Below are 27,343 nucleotides of genomic sequence, written 5' to 3' on the forward strand. Positions count from 1 at the left end.
TTGTATATTGATCTGTGTTTTGACTCTGGCTATCCCTGACTACTCTGTCTCTTGCTGATCTTGTACCTTGCCTATCTGATCCTTGTTGCCGACCTCTGCCTGATTACCGATTATTATTCTGCCTTCCGTTCCTGTACTGCTGCCGTCATCTCTGTTGCTGAACCCTTGCCTGTCTGACCTTTCTCCCTTCAGTGGGACGTCTCCCACTGGAGGGTTATCTCTGAGGCTTGCCTCTCCGAGACGCCTGCCCCAAGCAGACGATTACTGCTAGGGGTCGAGATTCCTCACTCTGCCTGGATAGAGGATCTCACTCACGGGGTTCCCATTCAGAGGTAACCACACCTCTGAGGAATTGACGTGTGGTGGATATTTCCACACTTCCGTGATATTACTGTCTTTATTGTGTTCTTTTACTGGTGTCCAGAGGTTAGCAATATATCGGATTATCGGTGATACTGCAGATCATCAATAATCGGGTATATATCTGCATTCTTGGTGATACTGCAGATCGCCAATAATCAGATTCTCTCTGCGTGCTGACACCAATCGTTACATGTGGGTTTTCAGGGTGCTAGGTTAGTTGGGGATGAAAGTGCGCAATTAGTAAAAAAAATATATGGAAATGGAGTCTAATGCATAATTGTAGTTACCCCTATTTGTTTAGCTCCCTAAAGCAGCTTAAAATGATTATATTTATCAGGAGAGGTAAAGCACTGTGTACACAGTAATCATCTGCCACTAGGCAGCCTATGCTTGTAAATTGCTGCTGCACTATTTATACTTATGCCCACCTTCCCCTGTGCCTTTTATCCTAATGCCCTAATATACCTAGCTGTGACCACCTTTACCCATTACTTATGCTTCCCTGATATCTCCCAGGGTTTCAAGGATTCAGAATGTCTAGCTTCCTACTACAGACAGTGGACCACCCAAGTTGCTAGATTTATACCTCTGGCTGGGTAGAGTAGTCCCTTTATTGGTTTCAGCCAGGAGAAGGTTAAGGACAAGGTCAAAGATGCATCTCTCCAGGTTGGGGTTCTGCAGCACTGCTCCTGGTGTCTGGCATTGTTCACCTTTGTAGCCACATGTAAAAGAAAGCAAGCTGAAGATTGATCCTCTTCAACTTAGTTGGAAAAGAAAGAGGTAAGTTGAGGACAAGAAAGAACACAGAGGACAAGGAAAGACGGAAATAACAAATGAAAGAAAGGATAAAAAAGAAGTGGAAGGAGGATAATTACAGAGAAAAGATGACATCACAGCTTTGGATTATACAAAAAGAAACAAAAAATTACAGCTGCATACAGACTTTTTTTCTGAATTAAAATAATTTTGTTATTTTTATTATTTCAAATGAAGTAGTATTGTTAACACGCGTTACACTCTGTTACAGGGGGCAGACATCTGGGTATCCTCTTGTTATAGGGTGCTCCCAGATTCCACCATAAGTCCCTGTCAGGACCTATACCCACATTTCTGGAGGTAGTTACCTCCACCTCCTCCTGGGTACCAGAGGTGGGGATGAGCCCCTTGTCATGGCATGGGCAAGCACTTTGGGGGAGACATGAAGGCTATGCAGTTTGGCTCAGCCATATTTGCAGTAACTACGGGGGAACAGCTCCTGCAACTGCAGTGGGGCCCAGAGCTGCGAGGGCGCCCAAGTACTAACCTTCTCCAATAAAGGGGTCCATTTGTATGGTTGCACAGCACTGGTAATGTGAGATGTGACTTACTTGCGATTGAGGAATAATCGCATTGCACTGTTCAGCTTAAAGTGTCATAAGAAATGAGGGTGTAGAGATGTTGGCACTGAAGTCACTATCCTCTTGGAAAGGTGGGAGGGGGGAGGAAGCGGCACTGTCACACACAGATGAGTATGGGAAGTTTAAAGCTTAAAGTGTGAAAGGAGCAAGCAAACTTTTGTTTTCCATGGCATTTTTGTAAGAGGGCTTTTTGGACCATTGTAGCCCCTTATGCACTCCAATGAGTTCTAGTTCACCATGAGCTTGCTGGTTAGTCTGTACCTTTAAGCTTATGTCTAAACCCCAATATTATTGAGTTTTAAGTTGGCCACACACCATACAATTACATTTTTACCAATTAGATAAATACGATCGATTGTCCAGAAAAAATCTAAGCTTTTTTTCATTCATTCAAGAAATGTAAATGAATTTCCCATTTTTATTTGATAAAAGAAGGTTGGAAGTGTTGAATTTTTCTGATAAATTTTTATGAAAGTTGAATGGTATGTGGTGAATTGTCAATTACTTGATGTACAGATCCAATCAATTTTTTCTGAGTTTTTAAATATTTTATTCATGATTGGGTAAAAATGGAACATAGGTGTGTGGTACAATGGTCAGATTTTTGAAATGTTACAATCAGTCAGAAACATGTATTGAATTTCTTGTAGTGAAAAGACATTTAAAAGATATTTTAAAAAAAATGTAAAAACGTGCATGGTGTGTGGTCAGCGTTAGACTTTACTTTGCCTTTCTGCTGTATTTTTCTGGTTAACCGCTATCCTTCTAGTCATCTTAAATTGTACGAAAATTGGCTTGCTGCTTATAAATTCTTCAATATTTACATTGTGTTGTTACATGTTCTATGTACTAAGATTTCTTTTTTGCGTTAAATGGTGTCCATCTTAAAGACCTCGGCCAATATGCAATTCACTTTTTCTCCTGACTTTTCTCCCGGGTAATAATTTCTCAACTTGTCAATCAAATAAACCACCTGCTAGCAAGAACATACTCCAGATAATTTTGATAGCACTTTTTCACATTCTTTTTTGGTGCTTTTTCAATTGTGAAGTGCTAAAAAATGATTTTAAAGAGAAGTTGAAAAATAATCTCCTGGGAGAAAACTCAGGAGAAAATTTTTATTGCATTTGGGCTCTCATCTTAGAAGCTGAAAAGTATGCAAAATCGTATATGAGAAAAAGAGAGAACACCAAGAGCCCAATATAGTGTAGTATGTACTGGTAAGGTATAATTGATAGAGTAATAATATTAATTTAATACTCACAAACCAGGGTTACCAAGTAGGCAACCACTGTCAAAGCAGGTGGGGAGATTGTCCTGACCCCACTCAGGATTAAAAAGTCGCTCTCTGTAATTGAAGAAGGAAGGGTACAACCCTCCACCAAGGGTGGACTTGATGTAGATAATAGGATAACAGAGGCGCCAATAGGATAAAAAACACTAAAAGAACTTAAAAACCCATCTTGGTAATAGAGGAGGCAGTGGTGGACTCACCCCCTCCAAGCAGAAAACACGACTGTGGATTTTCAGTCAAAACAATTTTATTGGATACTCCAAATAAAGTGCAACGCGTTTCACGGGATACAAACCCGCTTCATCAGGCAATAACAGATAGGAGTAAACAGCATCTGCCAGTATCATCAACACTGAGCGCCTCTGTCTAAATCGTATATGGTCGTATACTATAACGAGCATGCAGACATTGACACATTGAAACTGTGACAGACTGTTTGTATCTGGGCAGCCTAGTGACGGTGGATGGTGGTGCCAGTTCTGATGGAAGGCAACTATGGAGATCCCAAGATATTGCCTTAAAAATGAAACTAAAATATCCCAGAGCAACATGAAGGCAGTGTAGTGTAGTGGGGGTGTCTCAGCACCTTGCAGGGAAAAAAAATATAGGAGACAAATACGGGAGCCCAATAGTGTAGTATATTAGTATGCAATTGAAAAAAGAAATTTCAATAAATTACTACTCACAAAAGGAGGTTGCAAGGGCAACCAACCGTAGGAAGCAGGTGGAGACCATAAACCCGACTCCACTCGGGGTAGTCCCAGCCGGGACCTGGATGTGGTCGCTCTCCTTGAAAAAGTAGGGACAGGTGTCCACTGTGGGGCACCCACAGGTGGTCTGTCACCACCCCTCAAACACAGATTGTTTGGGGGTATAGCTATGCACAATTGAAGGTAAAGAGGCGCCCTGGTTGAAATAAAAGCATCTAAAAACAGCTTAAAATCGAGGAAATAATATGAGGTGGCTTACCTCAATAACGAAATCCTTGTATATGACAAAAGATTTTTATTTAGCACAGGCAACGCGTTTCGCGGGTCCAAGCCCGCTTCATCAGGCCAATAAAAGTGCCAAATGAACAAGTCGATATGGCAAAGGGAGCCTCTAGGGAGGCTCCCTTTGCCATATCGACTTGTTCATTTGGCACTTTTATTGGCCTGATGAAGCGGGCTTGGACCCGCGAAACGCGTTGCCTGTGCTAAATAAAAATCTTTTGTCATATACAAGGATTTCGTTATTGAGGTAAGCCACCTCATATTATTTCCTCGATTTTAAGCTGTTTTTAGATGCTTTTATTTCAACCAGGGCGCCTCTTTACCTTCAATTATGAAGGCAGTGTGGCTGTGTGGCTGAGAGACATGGAAGGTGTCAGTAGAGATAACACGAAGCCTTCAAACCTTTGTTAATCACTGCCTTCGAAGAATACTTAAAGAGACTCCGTAACAAAAATGTAATCCCGTTTTCTACCATCCTACAAGTTCCTATACCTATTCTAATGTGCTCTGGCTTACTGCAGCACTTTCTCCTATTACCATCTCTGTAATAAATCAGCTTATCTCTCCCCTGTCGGACTTGTCGCCCTGTGTCTGGAAGGCTGCCAAGTTCTTCAGTGTTGTGGTTCTGTGATGCATCTCCCCGCTCCAGGCCCCTCTCTGCACACTGCCTGTGTATTATTTAGATTAGGGCAGCTTCTCTCTGCTCTATTATCATTTACAAGCTGGATAAATCGTCCTTTGAGCTGGCTGGGCTTTCACATACTGATAAATTACATACGGGCAGAGCTGTCTGCACTCTGCAGTAAGAAACAGCCTGACACTTCAGTGGATGAGAGCTGAAGGGGGAAAGAAACACACAAATGATCTCTTGAGATTCAAAAGGAAGGCTGTATACAGCCTGCTTGTGTATGGATGTATTTTCTATGTGTGGACATACTGTACATCAACCTACTTCCTGTTTTAATGGCCATTTTGTTTGTTTATAAACAAACTTTTTAAAACTGTTTTTAACCACTTTTAATGCAGCGGCGAAATTGTGACAGAGGGGAATAGGAGATGTCCCCTAACGCACTGGCATGTTTACTTTTGTGTGATTTTAACAATACAGATTCTCTTTAATATCTGATGGCCAAATATAATTCCAAATAAAGAGTTTTGGGAGAGGGCCAAAGAAGAACCAGTGGATTTACAGATAAAATGAAGAAAGTGGAATGGCCACACTCTTCGCAAGAACAATGCCATTGAGAACAAAGTCATAGAGTGTACCTGAGCCGAAGATTGGTACAAAATTAGATACATATTTAAAGAGAGAGGGAAGACTCAGGGTCCTATTGAGGCTTCCCTCAATATTCTGATGTCCCCTGACGCTGAGCACGGCCCCCCAGAAGATTGGAGACAAGGCATTGGCCACACAGCTCCTCTTCCTGAAGTGTGGCTGTGTAGTAGCCCTGCAAGTGCAGTAAGCCTAAGCCGCTCCTGTGCTCGCTACTGCACGGCCGCGCTGGTTACAGAGGAGATGCGCGGCCCCGCTCAGTGACGGCGATATTGGAGCACTGAGAGAAGCCTTAATAGGATCCTGAGGCTTCCCTCTCCTTGGATAAGTATCTTATTTTGATCCCGAGCTTCGGCTCGCGGTCACTTTAACTATTTTACATTCCAGGATGTAGATCAGGGGTGCAAACGCGTTACATGTAGCATTTTGGATTGACCCGGCTGCTATTCTCATTTCACTGAATCAGAATTGCAAAGCGCAATCGCTGTACATTTGTTGCAAAATAGAAATTGCTATCATGTTTTGCAATTGCAACTGTGAATGGACCCTAAGACCTCGAAGAAAAGCAATTTGGGCTTACTCTGTCAATTTCGGAAATTCTTAGCTGAGAAAAAATAAAATAGACAATTTTTAATAACAGCCTTCGGGCAGGTCCTTCTCCTTGTGTGTCCTACCTGATCACGCTCCTCCATTATTGTGCACCCATGCTATGCATTTGAGTGAACTCAACTTGCCTAATCTCCATGCTCCCATCCAGTGACTGACTAAGCATTACCTTGTACTTATACTGTGCTGTGTGATCTGGTTATTCTTGTATTGTCTTATTGCTGTATGTCACCCCTAAATATTGTCTGTAACCTAAACTAATGTCCAGCGCTGGGTAATAGGTTGGCGCTTTATAAATACAATAAATAAATAATACATAATAACAATTAGTCTGAAAAAAGATTCATGCAGCACCGGTGTATGTTTATAGATTTGTTTTTGTTTTTTTATATATATTTAGGTTGTTTTATTTCAAGGGTGTTAAAAATGTCTTGTACACTTTTCTTGCATTACGGATTTCATCTGCTTTCTATAATGCTGGTCTACTATGCACAGTAGAAGCTGTGACCTCTGTAACTATACCAATAGTAAAACAGCCAGAGTGTGTGCTGATTTCTATCTGAGTAACCAGCCTCCAACACATTCCTTTCTTTCTCCCCTGTTGTAAATTGTGTGTCTGCACTGCTTATGTGTAGATATTATCAGCTATTTTTCTCCTGAGTTTTCTCCCCTTATCTGTTTTCAACCCCAAAAAGAACCTGGTTAGTTATATTAAGCAGTTTAGTGTGCTTTTTTTTTTACTTACAGTACTCTTGAGAAGTTATTTTATAGTAAGTAAGGCGAAAAAAGTTAAGGAGAAAACAGCGGTGTAGCAATAGGAAGTGCAGAGGTAGCGACCGCATCGGGGCCCTTGGTCTACTCTAGAGGGCACCCCTCTAACACAGTATTATCTCTTTATTAGTCCTGTGCTAATAATATTCTCTTCTATAGTTGATTTGAATAGTAGTGATCATTAACACACAGTTTCCCCATCCCCTTCTTGCTTGGGGGGCCCCAATGCTAAACCGGCACTGGGGCCCACAGCTTCTTAGCTGCGCCACTGGGAGCAAAAGTTTAGTGCAGGGCCTTCCAACTCATGGTGCACAAGTCACTTCCAGTCCATCGGAGCACTTATTTTTGCCTGCCATTTGTTGTCTGATCCCTGGTAATTATTGGTGGTTTCCGTTTATCACTATAATGGACCTGAGATTTAAAGCAAACCTGGGACTTTTAAAAACAAAATAGTTGAAAACTCACTTCAGTTGAGGAATGCCTTTGGGTGCTCTAGAGACTTCTTTGGTCCTTCTTGACCCACCGCTGCTCGCCGGAACCCTCATCTTCTATGTGGTCATGCTCCCATCAGTGTACGGGTATGGCTGCACTATGCAGATGTTCTGACAAAAAACATAGCTTTTAATCATCAGCTTAAAAGTAAGTCAGTGCATATAACAAATATATTGAATGTCTGTATGTCAGCATATTGGATGTTAAATGTGTGCCTGACGCACGTTTTGCGGCCTTAGAACCGGTCGCTTCTTCAAGGGCAAAGCATTGAAGTTTCAATACTTGTGACAAGTGACAACAGGTTTATAAAAACACTAGTGACCTATGCCCATTTAAAAACAGGCTCTCGGTCTGTAACCGAGGCCACAGCACGCACCCGCCCGCCGCTGATGCACACCCTCCTGACGCCCACCATGTGCGCACATGCGCCTGCACCCTTGGCCCCGTCGTCCTCCTTCCCTGCGTCATCCTCCTAGCTCTGCGCTGTGCATCCCTGTTGCCCTAGCAACCACAGGGACAGGGCATCGTGAGCTGGCTGAACTTGCACAGTTCAGTTTTCACATGGACACAGGGACAAATGATGACGTAGGGACAGTTAGGGATTATTATATAGGATAGTATTGTACACATTTGCTATCTTTTGGGAAGCACATCATCTGACCCAGACACTACAACCAGTTATTGACCTTTCAGTGTTTTAACCTGTATGAAAGTCTTAGGAATAAGTGGAATAATGTTTTGTTAGTCCTTGTCTTGCATAGTACTGTTTTATGCTTATTTGAGGCAGAATAGGACTCTATATGAATACAGCCCTTTTCAAGCCATCATTTCAAGCAGGCCTGGATTTACCTCACAGGAGCCTATAGGCAGTGATGTCCTGGCACCTTAGACTTCGCCCTCCATGAACCTACAAACCCCCACCGAGCCGCACCGCAAGTGTGCTGGCTGGCCCAGCTGTCACTTCTCCCTTACTTCCCTTGCCCGTCATAGGTAGCTACACGTGCCTCTTAGTATTAGATAGCCAGACGTATCCTCAACATTAAGTAGCTAGACTTACCCTATCATCAGGACTCTGTGTATGGAGGGGTGCACTTGGGGAGGGGAGTGAGCCGCCTTTACATCAGTGCCTACAATGTCTTATGGTAAATCCGGCCCTGACTTCAAGTTTTAAAGTGTTAAAGCTAATTAGTGAACTTGCAATGCACTTGCATTAGTGATTCTAGCTCTGTTCACAAATTGATTCGAATTGTTTTCATGGTTAACATTACATTAAGTTGGCCATACATCTCTTGGCGGCTGATTAACCATCCGATTCAATAATTATTATCTATTCGGATTAAAATGCCGCCAAGAGCATGCCCAATTGACGATGCAACCAATTTTGTGCCGAAATTGGTTGCATGAACCATGAGTGATCTTGGGACAAGTGACAAAACCGCCGTCGCTGGGTTCGGCGATCTTACGGAGGGGACAGCGGCAGACCCAGGTAAAGTATAACTTCATTTTACCTCAAGTATCCTTTATAGTAAATGGAAACCTAGAATAAAAACAAACAAAAAACAGATACTTACCTAAGGAGAAAGAAGGCTCTGGGTCCTATAGAGCCTTCCTGTTCCTTTCACCATCCCTGCGTTTCAGCGCTGGCTCCCACAGTAGCGGTATTTGACCAATTGGTCAAGTACTGCTCTCTGCCACCAAAGAAGGCTTCAGAAGCCCGAGTGCTCCCGAAGAGGGTCCGCTACATACTGTGCCTCCACAAGCACGCTCCCTCATGCAGGATGGAGCGGACCGGAAGCCTCCCGGGGCTGGGGATTCAAACGAGGATCCAGCGCTTAAACCAGGGGACCAGTGAAGGAATGGAAAGGCTGAGTAGGACCCAGAGCTGTTTTTTTTTTTTCTTTAGGTTCCCATTTACTTTAAAGGATATCCGGTAAAAGGTAATTAAAAGGTAATAGGTGAAATAAAGAAGTTACGCTTTACTTACTTATCTGGCGCTGCCGATGTCCCCTCGTAAGATCACCGACCCCAGTTGGGTCGCGGGCTTCACATAACAGGGGCAGAAGCGTGATCTTGCTTCCGTGGCTCAGAGAATTCTGCAATTGCGCAGTTCTAGTCTTTGTGAACTGTACAAGGCGGCCAAGGGAGCCGTTCCTGTTAGCTTTAAGTATAAGTACATTAACTCTTTATTGAAAACTATAAATAAATAACAAGCTGCTGGATTTCAAGTAGACATATTAAAATCTGTACTGTCCCTATTTTGTTAATATAGATACTCTTTAAAAATTATGTTTTTTTTGTTTCAATATCTGTGTATTCGTGTATCATATCCACAGCTGCTTGTTTGTTAAGCGCTCTGCTTTTAGGCTGTGTGGTAATAACAGCAGCGAGACTGGAGGCCAGCAAGGAGTTAACTGCGCTTGCTGTTGTTGCTCCTCTGTTTCAGTTCCTCATTTCATGGGCTGAACTCAAGGTTGGGACGGAATGTATGTAATGCGGAGAGACTGTGGGAGGTAGGGCTAGTTGAAGAACAACTTTTACGTGATACTTAGGTTGAGTAATCCAGCAGTGTGACAGGAAGATTGTCGACGTGCCCCTGAATCCCTGCACATTTCTGTCGCTCTATCAGCCCCGTCACCTTGTGTTTTTATGTTGCGGAAGTGAGCCTGCGATACTGCGGAGAGAGAATGAAACACTTATTTGCATTTGTGCAGATACAGTATGGCGCACTTAGCAAGATGTACATCTGATTTGTAGTTTATAACAGTCATGCTGGGGGAAATCTTGTATAACTGCCAAACAGGATAAGGGAAAAAACACAGCAGAATATCAAAGAAAATGAATCTGCGTAGACTTTAAATTTGTAGAGCGCTGTACTGTCTGGCTGTTTGTTTTTCAGGTTTAAAGAACTCAATGAATGATAAAGTACCCCCAAATAAAACCCCAGTGGCGCTAAATACTATTTCCCCTCCAAGTTGTTGCAACTTGGAGGGAGATAATTCGGGGTCCAGCAGCCGCCAGAGCCCTGAGTTACACTTACGCGCCCCGCACAGCATAACATTGCTGCTATGGAGCGCCTGGTTTTGGTGCCCAGCGGTGAGTTTTGTGAACCGAAACCACCTGCTTCGTCCAGTATTCCCCCCGACACACACAACCTTCCAATACCCCACCCCTCCGACACACACACATTCACTATGCAGTAAACACACAAAGCTGATGGCTATGTCAAAAGCTCATCTGCCCCATCCCTGATCATTCCTAATCCATCCTGCCCAGAGCCAAATGCATACACTTTTCCACTAAAGTCAACTTGCTTCTTTCATGCTCTGCCCCTTCCAGCAGCTCTCCTTTCTCTCTCCCCCAAACACAAACATACCCACACCTTCTTTGATGTACAGTAAACCAGGGCAGGGGCTACCTTAGGGGCAACCTGGGCAATTGCCTAAGCACCCTGAGATGGCTGCCTCCCTCCCAGGTCTCCCCCAACTTACCTGTTCCCCAGCACCCCTGCAAAGTAGCGTCTTACCTTTCCCGGCGGGCACACTCCTCTGTCACTTTGTGGCTATTTGCACTCTCATGTTCATCCTCATGGGGCACCACTCCTTGTCACCCGACACATGTTATTACGTAATAACATGCTGCAGGTCACAGAGAAGATGTAGCCAGTGGTGGATGAAGACAGGGAGCATGGAGCCATGGCCTGAAAGAGGTGTGTGCCCACCGGGACAGGTAAGAAACCACTCCTCCGAAGGCTATGCAGGGCCCCCAGGGAGCAACAGTTAAGTTGGGGGGAGACCTGAGGGGCAAGACAGCCTTCTGGGGAACTGGCTTCAACAAAGGGGCCCTTACTGACGCTTTAGGGAAGGGAGGGTCAGATCTGTCAGGAAGGTTTGAAGAATGGTGGTGGTGGTGGGGAGGTGGTTAATTTTGCCTAAGGGCCCCATTGCTACTAGAACTAGCACTACAGTAACCTCTCTCTTCCATGTGAAACATTGCATGTACAATAGTCTCCATTTCTAGTATAGCAGCCCCCATTTCTTATGCAACAATCCCCATTTCCATATGGAGTTCTCCACGTGCAACAGCTGCCTCCTTTCAGGTGCTGCCACCCTAGTTGATTTGTAGTTCCCCTCTCCTGTGCCTACAGTCTCCTTCTTCAGTATAAATACACTCAATGTGCAGCACCCCCCTAGGCTGTGGCCCATGTGAAATTTGCAGAAATGCAGATCTGACTGCAGCCCTCATATATTCATATTTCGAAATGTGAAGGTTCAAGATTCGGATTGGGGATGCAAAGTGACTGAGAGGTCAGCATTCTTGCTCTGCAGTGTTCCACGTTCAGAACCCAGCCAGGACCTGATTTGTATGAAATACTGGACGTTCCACATCTGTTAGGCCCCTTTCACACTAGAGCATTTTGCTGCAATTTCGGCAAAACGCCCAAACGCTAGCGCTTTTTAAAAGCGCTAGCGTAATGAAACCCTATGGGCCCGTTCTTACTTGGGCAATTTGCGCTAATCGCCGCAAATTGCCCAAAACGGGCAAAAACGCAAACGCGTCGCCTGCACCATTTTCAGGCGATTACCCGGCGATCGCATTTCAGTGCTATAGAAATCGCGGAAAAATCACTCCTGCAAAAGCCAGCAAAAATCGCCGGCGTTTTGCGTTTTGTAAGTGTGAATGGGGCCTTTTCCAGGCTTTTCAGACAAACCCATACTGGTAGGTTAATGATTCCCCAAACAAGTTGACCCTTGTCAGATTGTGAGCAGTGATGAACAAAAATGCTGATTGTGATGTGATGAAGAATTGATTGTGGGGGCACTTCTTTTACCCAGATATGTTTTTCTAAAACGTACCCCTCTTTCTCATTTCAGAAAATTGGGAGGTATGCATTAGTACCTGTATAACGCCTAGTGTGCCATGACCATAGCTATCAACTGTCCCTCTTTGGGAACCATGACCTTCTGTATCCCTTTCTCCCTCATTTGTCCCTCTTTCTGGACTGATGTACAGATCTGTGTAAATATATGTATTTTATCTACTGAATAAATGTGTTTAATAGACTCTAAACTTTCCTCCCTTCCTTTAAATTGATATATTTCTTATTTTAAAATGTTAAAATGAAGGAAAATGAACCAGGATAGAAAGGACCAGTGTATTTTTCATTATAAAACCACACATTTTTTTCTTATGAAATGTTTATTGGATGGGTGACTAGGGGTGGGTTGGGGGTGTAATAAGGGGCGTGATTAGGGGTGTGGCTTTAGCGTCCCTCTTTCTGATCTCAAAAAGTTGGGAGGTGTGCATGACCATGAGGAATCCATCTTGAAGCCAACTTTGATTTAGTATATTTCTAAAGTAATGCAAGTATTTACACAATGCAAAAACCCTGACCTCCATCATTTCCTTGGAAATGGCAAACATCTGCTCCCAAATTCTGTGAGTGCAGTGTACACTGCTATGGACCATCAGCGTTATACAGTGAATGCTTACTGCCACTCTAGCAAAGTGATAACCCCTTGAATCCCTTGTTAATGGTACAGCACAGTCTTCCAGCCAAAGCTAACCTCCTAAAGTAAACCCGAGACAATTAGAGAACAAGGATTTATATTTATCTGGGGCTTCCTCCAACTCCCTGTAGTCCATTAACTCCCTCGGCGTCCATCTAGTCCTCTCCGTTCTGCCACTGTGAAGTCTGCTACCTATTTGGGTTGCAGGCCACTGCTCATATGTATACCCGGCCGTGTGCACCCCCAATCGCGATCCTCTGGCCGGGAGCGTTCTACGCATGAGCAGTTCAAGTCTTAGCCATCGGTACACAGCTGGGAACGTGCCTGAGCAGTAGGGACTACTGCTCAGGCACGTTCCCAGCTGTGTACTAATTGCTAAGACTTGAACTGCTCATTCGGGGACTTTGCTGGGGCTTACAGTGGCACAATGGAGGGGACTGGGAGGACAGCGAGGGTGCTACAGAGGGCTGATGGAAGCCCCAGGTAAGTATAAATCTTTGTACTCTTAATTGTCTCAGACACACTTTAAGCTTCATACACACGTGAGATAAAAACTGTTCAAAACTGCCGATGAACGATGGAAGGCTGAGTTTTGTGTGACGTGCCGTTAGCTAAGGCACTACAGATGAATCATCTGATAATTTGCGCGCAGCTGGAAACGGCACTTCTTATTCTTCCCCTATGCATCTCTCATGATCTGCGGATTCTTGTACACATCCTTGATTACGAACGATTGTTGTCCTCCTGAAGGATCCGACCAAGCAGATCGGCCAAAGTGACTAAGAACCATTGCTTGTTGTCTTTTTCAGTTGTTTGCTTCCATTTTCTATAATGATAATTGGTTGATCAGTCATTCCTTGTTTTGTTTTTTTCCATCTGACATGTGTACGAAAGTTAACTATCTACAGTGTCAGTTCTTCCACGTGCAGAGATTATTGAAATTAGATATTTAAAGTTTTCAACTGGTTCTAGGCCTTACCATCCAGTGTTTTGTTATGCCTGGTATTCTACGGATAATCTTGGTTTCAGTCTCACTAGTGCTGTTGTCCATGCCTTTCTCCTTGAATTCCTTTTTCCATGTGTTGAAATTGTTCTGTAGCTCTACAGCTGACTTGGCTAAAGTGGCTATATCATCTGCAAAATCAGGTCAGATACTCTGGCTGCCTTTAGTAACCAGTTCCCTATAACGATCTCCTTTGAAAACCTCTTCACTTCTTAAAATGTGTCATCCATCATAAGCACAAATAAGTAAAGTGAAAGCACAACTCCCTGGTGTAATCCCCCCCGTGGTATGAAATTGTTGCAATACTGAACTGGCTGTCCTAATGTAATTTCGGCAGCTTCAATAGAAACTTTTCAGAACGCTTTTGCACATACCGTGTTACATTGCCGTGTGGTACGCTTCCCCATCGCAAGGGCATTGAAAGAGTATGGAGACTTCCATACTCATGCAATGCGTCATGCTGCATGGAAGTAGTAAAAATTCTGCAATCTCGTTGTAAAGTCACCCCTGCATTATTGCATGATCCATGCCTACCGCACGGATTATGCAGTAATGCAAGTCTATGGCGACACAGTAAGTGTAAACAGTGCAGTGCGACGCAGCACGGACCGACCAGAATCCTGATGACGTACTTCCTGTCCAGCAGGAAGTATGTCACTGAATGGGGGAAGGTCTATGCATATGACCCTGCCACATGGTCATATGAAATATGGTTTTGTGCGGTGTGGTGATCCCATGGCAGGCTCCCTGTGCTGTGGGAAAATCGCACCACACATATATAAAAGCAGCCTAAATCTCAAGTAACAACTTTTTGATCGCTTCCATCTTCCTAACCACATCCCACAGGGCCCCTCATGCCAACTTGTTTTTTGGAAGCAAGCATGTATTTTGTCCAGTACTCAATGGCTGTTTCCAGTAGTCCTTTTATTGTAAAGATGTAATCCTATGTGGGAATGTCGCAGTGTTCTCCCTCAATAAGATTTGCTGGGTGAGGGCCCATTCACACTGGGGTGATTCGCGGGAGTTTACCGTGAATAACCAGCGTTTTGAAAAGCGCTAGTGTTGCTAATATGATATGGCAGTAATCTCACTGCGGCGATCGCTGGTGAATCGCAGCAAATGAGGTGCATGCAGAATTTTTTGCCATTTCAGATCGCGGTCGCAATTGCAATGTTAAGAAAACACGAATTGCGAACGCTCAAAAATAGTGAATATGTACAATGAAAAATGCACCCAAATCATGAAAATATGGCTGCGCCAAAACGCCAGTGTTTTGCGATCCCCAGTATGAACGGGCCCTCAGCTGTTGAGTGTGGAGGGAACCCCAGCACTGGTGGATTGGGTCTAGTTTAAAATCATTGCAGTCCATTATGGAAGCTTAGCTCCTCCACTTTTGCATACATTTGTCTAGGACACATCAGAATATAGTTAGATTTGCTCACATTGACCAAAATACCAAGAGGGAAAAACTCAGCCGGGGGGGGGGGGGGGGGGGGGTGTTACGGTCGGGGTGGTGGGTTGGGGGTTGGTTGTAGATGGGTATATGTAATACAAAGCAATGCCAATGGAACTGAAACATACAATGCCAGGTTTGTAGCGAAAAGTTATAATCAAGTAAAGGGAATTGACTACACATAAACTTTTACTTACTTACGCATTTTGGTGAAAATGGCAGCACAATATGCTTTGATCCTGCATCAAGTGGATCTGTAGCACTGTAGAGGAGAGGAGGGACTATGTGCAACGCACAATGGAATGACACAGAGTGCAACGGCTAAGGAGCTATTAAAATCAGTTAACCCTTTGCACACTCACATGCATTCCAGCGGATCTGGAGGTGTGTTTAGCTTCTAAGGGCAACAATGGTTAATTTGCATATATTCAGCAGTGATGCACTGGGAGACATCTCGGAGCTCACTCCAACCTGAATTATGGCAAATTCTTTCTGTTTTAAGAAAGCAAACTTTTGTTTTCACATGCAAATGCTTTCATTGAAATCAACTATCCAGGATTAGTGATGGTCTTCGGTTCGCATCGGAAGAAAGTTTGCTGCGAAATTTCGCTGTTTGCATTTACTGCAAACTTCATGTGATGTTTGCGTTCACTCCATATTTTGACTCTTCACCTTTAAGTCAGGTGGGACAGCCAATCAAGCATTTTTACCACACAGGCCACCCCTCCCCCCCATAAAAGAAACAAACCTGACATCCATTTTAACACCACTTAACGACCAGCTAACGCCAAAAGGCGGCGGCTGGTCATTTGTGGTTTTACATGGAAACGGCCGCTCCATGTCCATGTCTGAGCGGCCGTTCCATGTTAGTTCACGGAGGGTGTCTCCGTGAACAGCCTGCGAGCCTCTGATCGCGGCTCACAGGCTAACTGTAAAGAAGAAAATCCCTGCTGTTTACATCAATACGCGGCGCCGTAAAGGAGATCGGCGATCCCCGGCCTCTGATTGGCCGGGGATCGCCGCCGTGTGATAGGCTGAAGCCTATCAGAGGCGGCGCAGGACGAATCTCCGACCTGCACCGCCCTTGCAAGGAGAGATAGGGAGGGGAGGGAGGGAGGAATCGCGCAGCGGAGGGGGGCTTTCAGGAGCCCCTACCCCCCCCCCCCCCCCCCCGCTCGGCCACACGGAGCGGCAGCGATCAGACCCCCCAGCAGGTCATTCCCCTAGTGGGGAAAAAAGGGGGGAAGTCTGATCGCCCTGCCATTAACACGATCTGTGCCACAGATCTGAGAGAAACAGCCCGGTTCTTAAAGCCATTGGTTACCTATTTAAAAACCAAAAAGTCAGATACTCACCTAATGAGAGGGAAGACTCGGTCCTAATGAGCCTTCCCTCTCCTCTCCCGGTGCCCTCGGTGCTGCGCTGGCTCCCCCGTTCGCGTCCGCCGCCGCAGGGACTTCGGAGGTCTTCAGGAGCACTTGGGCTTCCGAAGACGGGCCGCTCCATACTACGCACGCGCGAGTGCGTCATAGAGGGCGCTCGCGCATGCGTAGTATGGAGCGGCCCGTCTTCGGGAGCCCGAGTGCTCCCGAAGGCTTCCGAAAGCTCCCTTCGGCATGCGGAAGTGGCAGTATTTGACCGAACTGGTCGAATACTGCCACGGGGGATCCTGCGCGGGACCGGGCACCGGGAGAGGAGAGGGAAGGCTCATTAGGACCGAGCCTTCCCTCTCCTTAGGTGAGTATCTGACTTTTTGGTTTTTAAATAGGTAAACATTCACTTTAAGTGGTTATAAACTGCTTGGAGTCAGTGTTGGGAGAGCTGTGCTGCTGCTTGAGAGACAGATAGATAGCTTGCTGCTGATACTGTTCTGTGTTATCTAGTGATGTGTAGCTGCTTCCATGGGAGATCTGCTCCTTTCAGTTCACCAACTAGGTATCCCAAAAGTCCTTTTGAGGACTGATCCTGCTTTAATTGTGTTGTTGTTGTTTGTGGTGTGTAGCTTACAACACCACTTGTGTAGTATTGTGCAGTGTGTGTGGTTGTGTAACTGGTAAGATATGTACCCACTTCGCGATTTTACCAACGGTTTTCCTGATGACCAGTGATTTTGAGCATCAAGCGGTCATTTCTGCGATATCGCAAACATGGATACAGGCGCACGACCATGCGAATGCCACCTAGCGTTTTGCGCGGCAGTAATGACCATCACGGCAGATCAGATCTTTAAGATCCCCGACTACTCCCGGGCAAAGTACTGCTATCGCTTGTAGTCTCATTTGCGCCCGACGTGTAATGTTGCGCTACTTTGTGCATCCCTGTCGTCAAGGGGACGTCGCTGGACCCGCCAGGTGGTGAGTAAGGAGCTTTACAGTCGGTTACTGTTAAATTGATTGAGTGACCGCATTTTGTTTTTAAAAAAAATTGCATTTGCAATCACTGTCAGTGTTAAGACCACACTGCCCAAACAGCATACTTTGGGATATTTTTAGCAATTTTGGGGTAAATGCCAAATATTAAAGGCCTCTGCTACAGTGACTGAAACTAGTATGTTATAGGCAGGTAAACACGGTGGCCATTGTAAAGAACTTAATTTAAAAAGTCTAGAAATTCAATGCAATATTTCAGGTTTCAACATTAAAAAAGACTTCTACATAATTAGTGGCCACTGTACACATGCTGGAAGGGGCCCCGAATGGCAGCCTCAGCCAAGAACCATCTAAACATCTAAGTTGTTCACAAAGAGAACATATAGCTGCCCCACCGAGGGAGTTGGGCGCCGGGAGGTGCCGAAGTATTAGTAGTATTACTGATATTTAACCATTGACTGACCCAGTGCCAGTGGTGCTCGTAATGGCCAAAAAACTTTGTTCTGCAAATTTCGCATCGTAAAACTTTGCATTAAACTTTGCGTAGTATTTTACAAAATTACATGTATAACGTAATTACTGCTACAGTACTACACTTGTAAACGAAATTGCGTAACGTAATAACGCGTTACTTACGCCTGAAAATCCACGTTAAACTTGCCAATGCGCATACTATACACTGTATATTAATGCATATAATCATGCTTATAATGCGTATAATCATACGCATTAAACAGCGCATGCGCGTCTATACAACTCCATGTCCGCATGCTGAAATTTGTAAGCGTACATCAATCAAAATACGCGTCGAAAGACTAAATGGCTAATTTCATAATGAACCGTAATTTCGTGAAATTACGAAGTTATGCGAAATTTCAATACATAATTACGGTTCACAAGTAATTTATTACGCATTCTCCCGTAAATTGCGCATTACGATTACGATGGAAATGGCGAATTTCGATGCGAAATTTCGGCCCACCACTGCCCAGTGCCCTATTCTTACACTTATCCTCCCTCCTAATGCCTAACACTACTCTCCTCCCAGCACTTTAATAGCTGTTTTGTTTGTGATAGCCAATCATCTATTAATTAGTAGAAGTAGTGCAGTAGTAGAAGTTGGGTACCCAACTCACTTCCTTTGCACCATGTAACTGCAACAAGTGCCCAAGTCAACTGATCTGGTGTACGAGGCTTAACACTAAAAACACATACAGAGGTGATCATTACCCCTACAGCAACAATAAGGACAGGGTCATATTTGCAAGTATCATAGGTGTTTTGCCGCATGCTGAACTCTGGTCCTTAACCTTTAGTGTCCCTACCTCTCCCTCTAGATTGTAAGCCTTCGGCAGGGTCCTCCTCCTTATGTCTCCTACCTGATCATGCACCTCCATTACCTACACCCATCCTATAAATCTGAGTGAACATGACTTGCCTAATCTCCATGCTCCCATCCAGTGACTAAGCATTACCTTGTACTCATAGGCCTTAATTCACTAAGCTTTATCAAACACTTTATCAAACGTTGATAATTTACCTAAATTAAAATTAAACCTAAAAATCTAATTTTGAATTCACTAAGGTGTTATAGATTCATTGAATGTTTTATCGATAACAAATCCGATAAATATATAACACCTTAGTGAATCCAAAATTTTGTGGTGGAAGTGTTTGCTAAAGGTTAGTGAATTGAGGCCATACTGCACGGTGGCGTAGTGGTTAGCTCTCTTGCCTTGCAGCGCTGGGTCCCTGGTTCAAATCCCAGCCAGGGCACTATCTGCAAAGAGTTTGTATGTTCTCTCCGTGTCTGCGTGGGTTTCCTCCTGGCACTCCGGTTTCCTCCCACATTCCAAAAACATACAGATAAGTTAATTGGCTCCCCCTAAAAAAAAAAAAAAATTGGCCCTAGACTACAGTACTTACACTACATAATATAGACATATGGCAATGGTAGGGATTAGATTGTGAGCTCCTTTGAGGGACAGTTAGTGACAAGAAAATATATATACACTGTACAGCGCTGCGTAATATGTCGGCGCTATATAAATACTAAATAATAATAATAATACTGTGCTGCACGACCTGGTTTGCATGTATTCCTGTATTGTCTTATTGCTGTATGTCACCCCTAAATATAGTCTGTAACCTTAACTAATGTCCAGTGCTGCGTAATATGTTGGCGCTTTATAAATACAATAAATAAATAAAATAAATAAGATACGGCAAAATGTGCATGCCATTGAAGTCTACGGTCAGCTTGGGAATCCAAAATTCTTTCACATTTTGTTCACGTTCCAGTTCCGCATTTTTTCCACATTTTAAAATCGTGTTTTTTTTTCTTGCAAATCACGTTTCTCATTACAATGTTGTTTGCAACAATATGGAAAATCGCAAACAAATGTGAAAAATTGCGGGCTGACAAACGCAATCTCAAACGTGCTCACAGAGCGCTACAAGACCCCAAATTGCATCAAAAAAACGCATGAGCAAGTGTGACCCCTACCTAAAGATGTAATACAAGAATTGGGCCTCTCAAGCAGGGGCCCCCTATACGATCGCAGCCTTTGCATCCCCTATGGCTACACCACTGTGTGTTCTCTCGTCATAATGCTATATTTCTTCACGTTACAAAAGCGTTAAAGGTTTATGAGAGCAGCATACAGTATATGTGCATTGAAATCAATAGCAGCAGCGTTCCCTTACCCTGTCTAAATAACCGCACACAATTAGTCACCAACGCATCTCCACCGCACCCCATATAATAATATAAACTCTACACACCACACACAGAGCCACGGCTCAGGTTACTAGAGCTAATAAACACCAAAAGAACATGTTCCCTGCTTATCATAAACGTAATATTTTGATATAGGATTATCACAAGGAATTATATATAAATAGGATTCATAAAGTGGGGGGCTACCCGGCAATTGAATCCCATCCCCAGAGAGAGGCTGTTTTTATTTCCCTCATTCCATGGTGGGCTTCCTTCTCACAGAAAAGAAGATTGATTCCCCGGCAGGCGCGTTACTGAGGCGAGCCTCGTCCAAGTGGTTTGCATGTATGCATTTTTACTGCTTTCGTTTAATATGTATGCAAATGCGGCGTCTCCTGTCCTAGCTTGGATGTGGCACTGCACAGTCAGGAGCAGATTTCCATTAAACCCCACGTCTTCTGCTCCAAAGTACATTCGACTTGACTTGCCTTTAAACTCTGATAGATGGGGGTGCGGAGAGGGAAAAAAAAGAAGACTGATTTGTGTAATTTATTCGGTGTAAGGATTGATATTGGGTTTAGAGTAGAAAAGGAGGCGGAAGAAAAAAAATCAACGCCTGAATTTAAATATATGCAAAATTATTTGTAGGAAAATACGAGACCAGCAAAATGAATGTGGGCTCCTCTTATTAAAAATGCCAGGTGGTTTCCTAGAAAGTAGTGCTCTGCTCAAACCCTTTGGGTAGCTATGTTAGTTAGTGTCATTAATGTAATTAATAGTAAAATGTTTGTCTTAGAAGATCATTGTATAGCTGGATACTGATGTGTGTGTTATGTACGATAGCTGCTGTTACTGGTAAATGGTGCCTTTTACATTTTTCTGATACAGTTGTACATGTTATTATTGATTTATATTCCACACAGCTTTCTAGGTTAAATAATAATATAGCATGTAAACAATACAAACTGTTTATGGACAAACAAGGGCAATGAAGTTGATACATATTTGCAAGCTATAAGTACTTATAGAGGAGACTGCAACAGAGATACAGAGGTACTGATCTTCCAGTGTAACCTACCTGTTTACTAACTAGGAGCTAATGCCTAAAGCACCATACCCACTAAACGATTTTTTCGGGCGAATTTTCACAGCGAATAATTTTTTTGTGATATCATAGTTACATAGTTACATAGTTATTTGGGTTGAAAAAAGACATACGTCCATCGAGTTTAACCAGAGAACAAAGTACAACACCAGCCTGCTCCCTCACATATCCCTGTTGATCCAGAGGAAGGCAAAAAACCCTTACAAGGCAATCAGATAAAATCCCTGGATCAAGATCTTTTAACGGAAACTTGTTAAACTATGTTTAACGACACGCCACCCAAGGCGATAGTTTGTTTTTGAATGACTGTGGATTGCAACGATCCTTATTGACTTTTGTGAGTTTTGCTGCAATCGCAAAACAGATTGTTTACGTGATCATTTGTATCCGACACCGCAATAGACGCTTACTGATTTGGCCAGATGGCTCAGGGAAAGGATCGTTCATTAGCAGAGATCCCCGATCCATCTGGCCGCATCTGCTGGTAGGTATGTGGCTTAACTTTTCCAAAACACTTGTATCTTTCTTACCTACTCTATCCTATTATTCCACCTCCCCTCCTTTGATTGTAAGCCCAAGGGCTGGTTCACACTGTTGGTAAACACAGCATTTTGGTGGCCAATGAAAGTGTTATTCAAAAGGAATTTACCGCTGTTCCATTCTGATGAATAGAAGCGTTTTAAAACAATGGTGACAGCTTTTAGCTTTGTTCATTTAAACATCACGGTACATCATATTGCCTCTTCTAGGCTTGGATGCTATGTGTAGCGTCCAACATTGGTTGGGTTTGTGCAGTGGCTTGTAGGGATTTGGACTTGATTCTTCAGGCAGCAGTTCGGAACCACATGGAGACGCAACACTAGGCTACAGCCTAGTGACATGTTCTGTTGCTATGGAGAGGGGAGGAGGAACATCGGCTCAAAACTTGGCATACCATCTTCTTCTTCTTGCAGACAAGATAAAGAAGGGAATAATGCGTTTGCCAGCAAGGCCGGATTTATACTTTTTCCGCCCCTACGCCAAGTATGCTAGGGCTAATTTTCCATGTACAGCAGTGCCCCTCCCATTCTAGGTGCAGCCCTCTCTTCTATGTGTATTATCCGTGTACAGCAGTCCTTCTCTTTTATGTATAGCTCTCTTGAGCATCAGCTTCCATTTTTATGTGTTGTTCTTGTTCCCCATTTCCAGCCTAATCTTTCATATGTAGCAACCTCTATTTCATGTCCAGGTGCCCCCTTGGGCTGTGGCCGCCCAATGCCTGGACCTTTGTGGCCTTTCCAGATATCTAGCCCTGCTCGCCAGAGATGATCCAGCACTCTGGATCACTTGGTGACACTGGCAGCAGTACATATGCTAGATTTTTGGCAGAGATAGCACTGACCCAGATGAAAGTCTGTAATAATATCGGGTTGGTATTGGTAAACAATAAAAATGTGACGCAGTATGCAATATTCTGTTGAGCAATGTATACTGAATAAATTCCACCCAAGAGGATCTTTGTTGATCACTGCCGGTGATAATATATCCCAGATCAGTGTACAGATCAGCTGTTTGGCCATTTGCCAGGCAGCCCATTCTGTTCTGTTGAAAGGGAGAAAATAAACAAGCAGTGTCCCACTACAGCCCACAGCAGGAACTACAATAGAGATCACAGAAAAAGGTTCTTTCATGATGGATTACTGAAGGGGAGGCTGCCAATGCTTGGAGACACCTGTACTCATACTACACTATAACCGGAAACAATCATTAATAATCTTCACAAGTGATGAAGATTTATTAGGCGTACATAACACACACACACACACACACACACACACACACACACACACACTACATAAAGGGGTAGACAATCGTACACACACACACACACACACACACACACACACACACACACACACACATACACACTACATGAAGGGGTAGACACACACATACACACGCACACACACACACACACACACACTACATGAAGGGGTAGACACACACACACACACTACATGTAAAGGTAAACACACACACATTACATGAAGGGGTAGACACACACACATACTATATGAAGGGGTAGACCCACACATACACACATACACACACACACATACACACATACTACATGAAGGGGTAGACACACATACACACATACACACACTATACATGAAGGGGTAGACACACACACACACTACATGAAGTGGTAAACACACACACATTACATGAAGGGGTAGACACACACACACACTACATGAAGGGGCAAACACACACACACACTACATGAAGGGGTAGACACACACTACATGAAGGGGTAGACACACATACACACTACATGAAGGGATACACACACACACTACATGAAGGGGTAGACACACATACACACTACATGAAGGGATAGACACACACACACACACACTACATGAAGGGGTAGACACACATACACACTACATGAAGGGATAGACACACACACACTACATGAAGGGGTAGACACACATACACACACACACTACATGAAGGGGTAGACACACATACTCACTACATGAAGGGGTAGACACACACACACACACACACACACACTACATGAAGGGGTAGACACACATACACACACACTACATGAAGGGGTAGACACACATACACACTACATGACGGGATAGACACACACACACACACACACACACACACACACACACACACACACACACACACACACACACACACATACTACATGAAGGGGTAGACACACATACACACCACATGAAGGTATAGACACACACACACTACATGAAGGGGTAGACACACATACCCACACACTATATGAAGGGATAGACACACGCACACACACACTACATGAAGGGGTAGACACACATACACACTACATGAAGGGATAGACACACACACTACATGAAGGGGTAGACACACATACCCACACACTATATGAAGGGATAGACACACACACACACACACTACATGAAGGGGTAGTCAATTCAAGAAACAGATGGGTGGTAGTGGCACACCTTACCCAAGAGTGGGTGCAGAGCCTGTAAGTGCCAAGCCAAGGCACCAGTTCACATAACACAAAATGTAAGTCCAGGCTCGCACACCAGATTCAAAATGCAACGATCTTGTTTATTGCTCCATCAGCACAAAGTGACAATTGTTTCGGGGCCTCTGGGGTCCCCTTCCTCAGACAGTGCAGACAAACAATATCCCTCACAGTGAACATCAGTTATATACAATCTAAGTGAATATCCACCCTGGACAATCAATTGAGACCCCTCCCCCACCATCCCGCATCACACCCATTGTCCCAATGTAAACAGAGGTACTGTACACATGTGTACTACATCCAACAATGACACATGTTGCATACTACTATGTCCCCAATCATGTCATTACCTGGCGTGCCAATGAACACTGTGATTGCTGCTAGATGTGTACCAATCCACGCCGACCAAATAGTTCCCAATGTCAGTCACTGAGATGGAGGCTGGCACATGTGTACATTCAAATCTGATAGGCTGTCAGTTCGGCGCCACGGCTCCGCCGACCGTTGCCGTGCGCCGGGTAAGACAAACTGCAGTAACTTGCGGTCCGTCACGTCACTTCCGCCGTGCTCCGCGCAACTTTCGGTTATCATGCAACCGTGGAGACGCGTCATCACGCGTCTCCACAGCAACCATCACCATGGAGATCGCGTGCAGACATATGCCAGGCGGCAAGAAGGGCGCATAGCCCTAATGCCGGCGCGGCTGCGATACCAACAACCCTCGAAGCGCATCACACTGTGCCACACATCTCCAACAATGCGACCACGAAGTCGCATAAGCATCGAGACTATACATGGATCCTAGCGTGACCATAACACGCTGGACTGTCTTAATAACTTGCAAGATTGCAAGATTGTTGCATTTTGAATCTGGTGTGCGAGCCTGGACTTACATTTTGTGTTACATGAAGGGGTAGACACACATACACACACACACACAACATGAAGGGGTAGACACACATACACACTACATGAAGGGGTAGACACACATACACACTACATGAAGGGGTAGAAACACACACACACACACACACTACATGAAGGGGTAGACACACATACACTCCATGAAGGGGTAGAAATACACACCCACACACTACATGAAGGGATAGACACACACACACACTACATGAAGGGGTAGACACATATACACACACACTACATAATGGGATAGACACACACACACTACATGAAGGAGTAGACACACACACACACACACACACACACACATACACACACATTACATGAAGGGGTAGACACACATAAACACACACACTACATGAAGGGGTAGCCACACATAAACACACACACACTACATGAAGGGATAGACACACACGCACTACATAAAGGGGTGAACACACACACTACATGAATGGGTAGACAGACACATAGACACACACACACTACATGAAGGGGTAGACACACACTACATGAAGGGGTAGACACACATAAACACACACACACTACATGAAGGGATAGACACACACACACACTACATAAAGGGGTAAACACACACACTACATGAATGGGTAGACACAGACACAGACACACACACACTACATGAAGGGGTAGACACACACTACATGAAGGGGTAGACACACACTACATGAAGGGGTAGACACACACTACATGAAGGGGTAGACACACACTACATGAAGGGGTAGACACACATAAACACACACACTACATGAAGGGATAGACACACATAAACACACACACACTACATGAAGGGATAGACACACACACACACTACATGAAGGGGTAGACACACATAAACACACACACACTACATGAAGGGATATACACACACACACACTACATAAAGGGGTAAACACACACACTACATGAATGGGTAGACACAGACACAGACACACACACACTACATGAAGGGGTAGACACACATAAACACACACACTACATAAAGGGGTAAACACACACACTACATGAATGTGTAGACACACACACTACACGAAGGGGTAGACACACACTACATGAAGGGGTAGACACACACACTACATGAAGGGGTAGACACACACTACATGAAGGGGTAGACACACACTACATGAAGGGGTAGACACACACACACTACATGAAGGGGTAGGCATTAATTAAGCAAAGATTTGTGGTGAGGAGCAGAGCTGTCATTCATTTTTATAATGCTGCCTGAAGAGGAGACCTAAAAGGTTCCTGCAAGCTCCTATCTGTAAATATATTTACTTAACCAGTAAAGGGTATTGCCTGCTACAACTATTTTCCTCTTTCTATTAAAATGTCATAGGTTAGAATATTTGGTTGCTGCCTTTTTCAAATTCTCTAACCAACAGCAGAATGTCATTTAATTTACTTAGCGATTATGTGTAATTTATTAGTACTCAGATATTTTTACTTTTAATTACCAGTGTTGTGTTGTTCCTTCATATGCTTTCTCTTCATGTTGACAGTAACGGAATCAAGCGCTGTTAAATCGGTATACTATTCTGGTGACTGAGAATGATCTTCAAAACGGTCCCTACGCATGCTTAAAGGTATCTTTTTTTGCCTTCTCTATCTAGCTATTTTTTTCTGGTTTAAGTGGGTCTGAGATGAAAAACTAACTATAACAAGTAACTTTTCTATATATCTTATCTAAAGTTTAGATGGTTTACACAGTAAATCTAGTTGAAAACAGCTTCAGCAGTATATGATTATTTATTCCTGTGATACAATGAGAGCAGACATATTCTGCTTGGCATCATTACAAAGGCAAGCTTCTCTGCATCTCCTCCCCTCAGCCTATGAAAACTCCACTCCTGTCTCCTCCCCTTTCCGCCCCCTTGCCTCTGAAATCTCTGGCTGGTAACGCCTCCTCCTCCTCCTTTGGGAAAAGCCTCCTCCTCCCCAGACTGAGCTCCCATGAACACTTGCTACATGGGATTTAGAATGCCTAGGCGATGGAGGGACTGTGGGTGAGGCTTGTTTAGTTTATAGGGAA

At 44.0% G+C, this 27,343-nt stretch overlaps 1 long non-coding RNA gene across 4 annotated transcripts in view; it reads left to right on the top strand.

The window, feature by feature from the left end:
* LOC137527704 (uncharacterized) overlaps positions 1–27,343 on the top strand; it is a 667,489-nt gene that overhangs the window by 123,112 nt on the left and 517,034 nt on the right. For all 4 annotated transcript variants that reach the window (XR_011023198.1, XR_011023201.1, XR_011023200.1 and 1 more), the window contains exon 3: positions 26,814–26,897. This is a non-coding gene — a long non-coding RNA (uncharacterized lncRNA). The remainder of the gene's footprint in view (positions 1–26,813; positions 26,898–27,343) is intronic.

Source organism: Hyperolius riggenbachi, chromosome 8 (genome assembly GCF_040937935.1).
Source record: "Hyperolius riggenbachi isolate aHypRig1 chromosome 8, aHypRig1.pri, whole genome shotgun sequence".
Lineage (NCBI taxonomy): Eukaryota > Metazoa > Chordata > Amphibia > Anura > Hyperoliidae > Hyperolius > Hyperolius riggenbachi.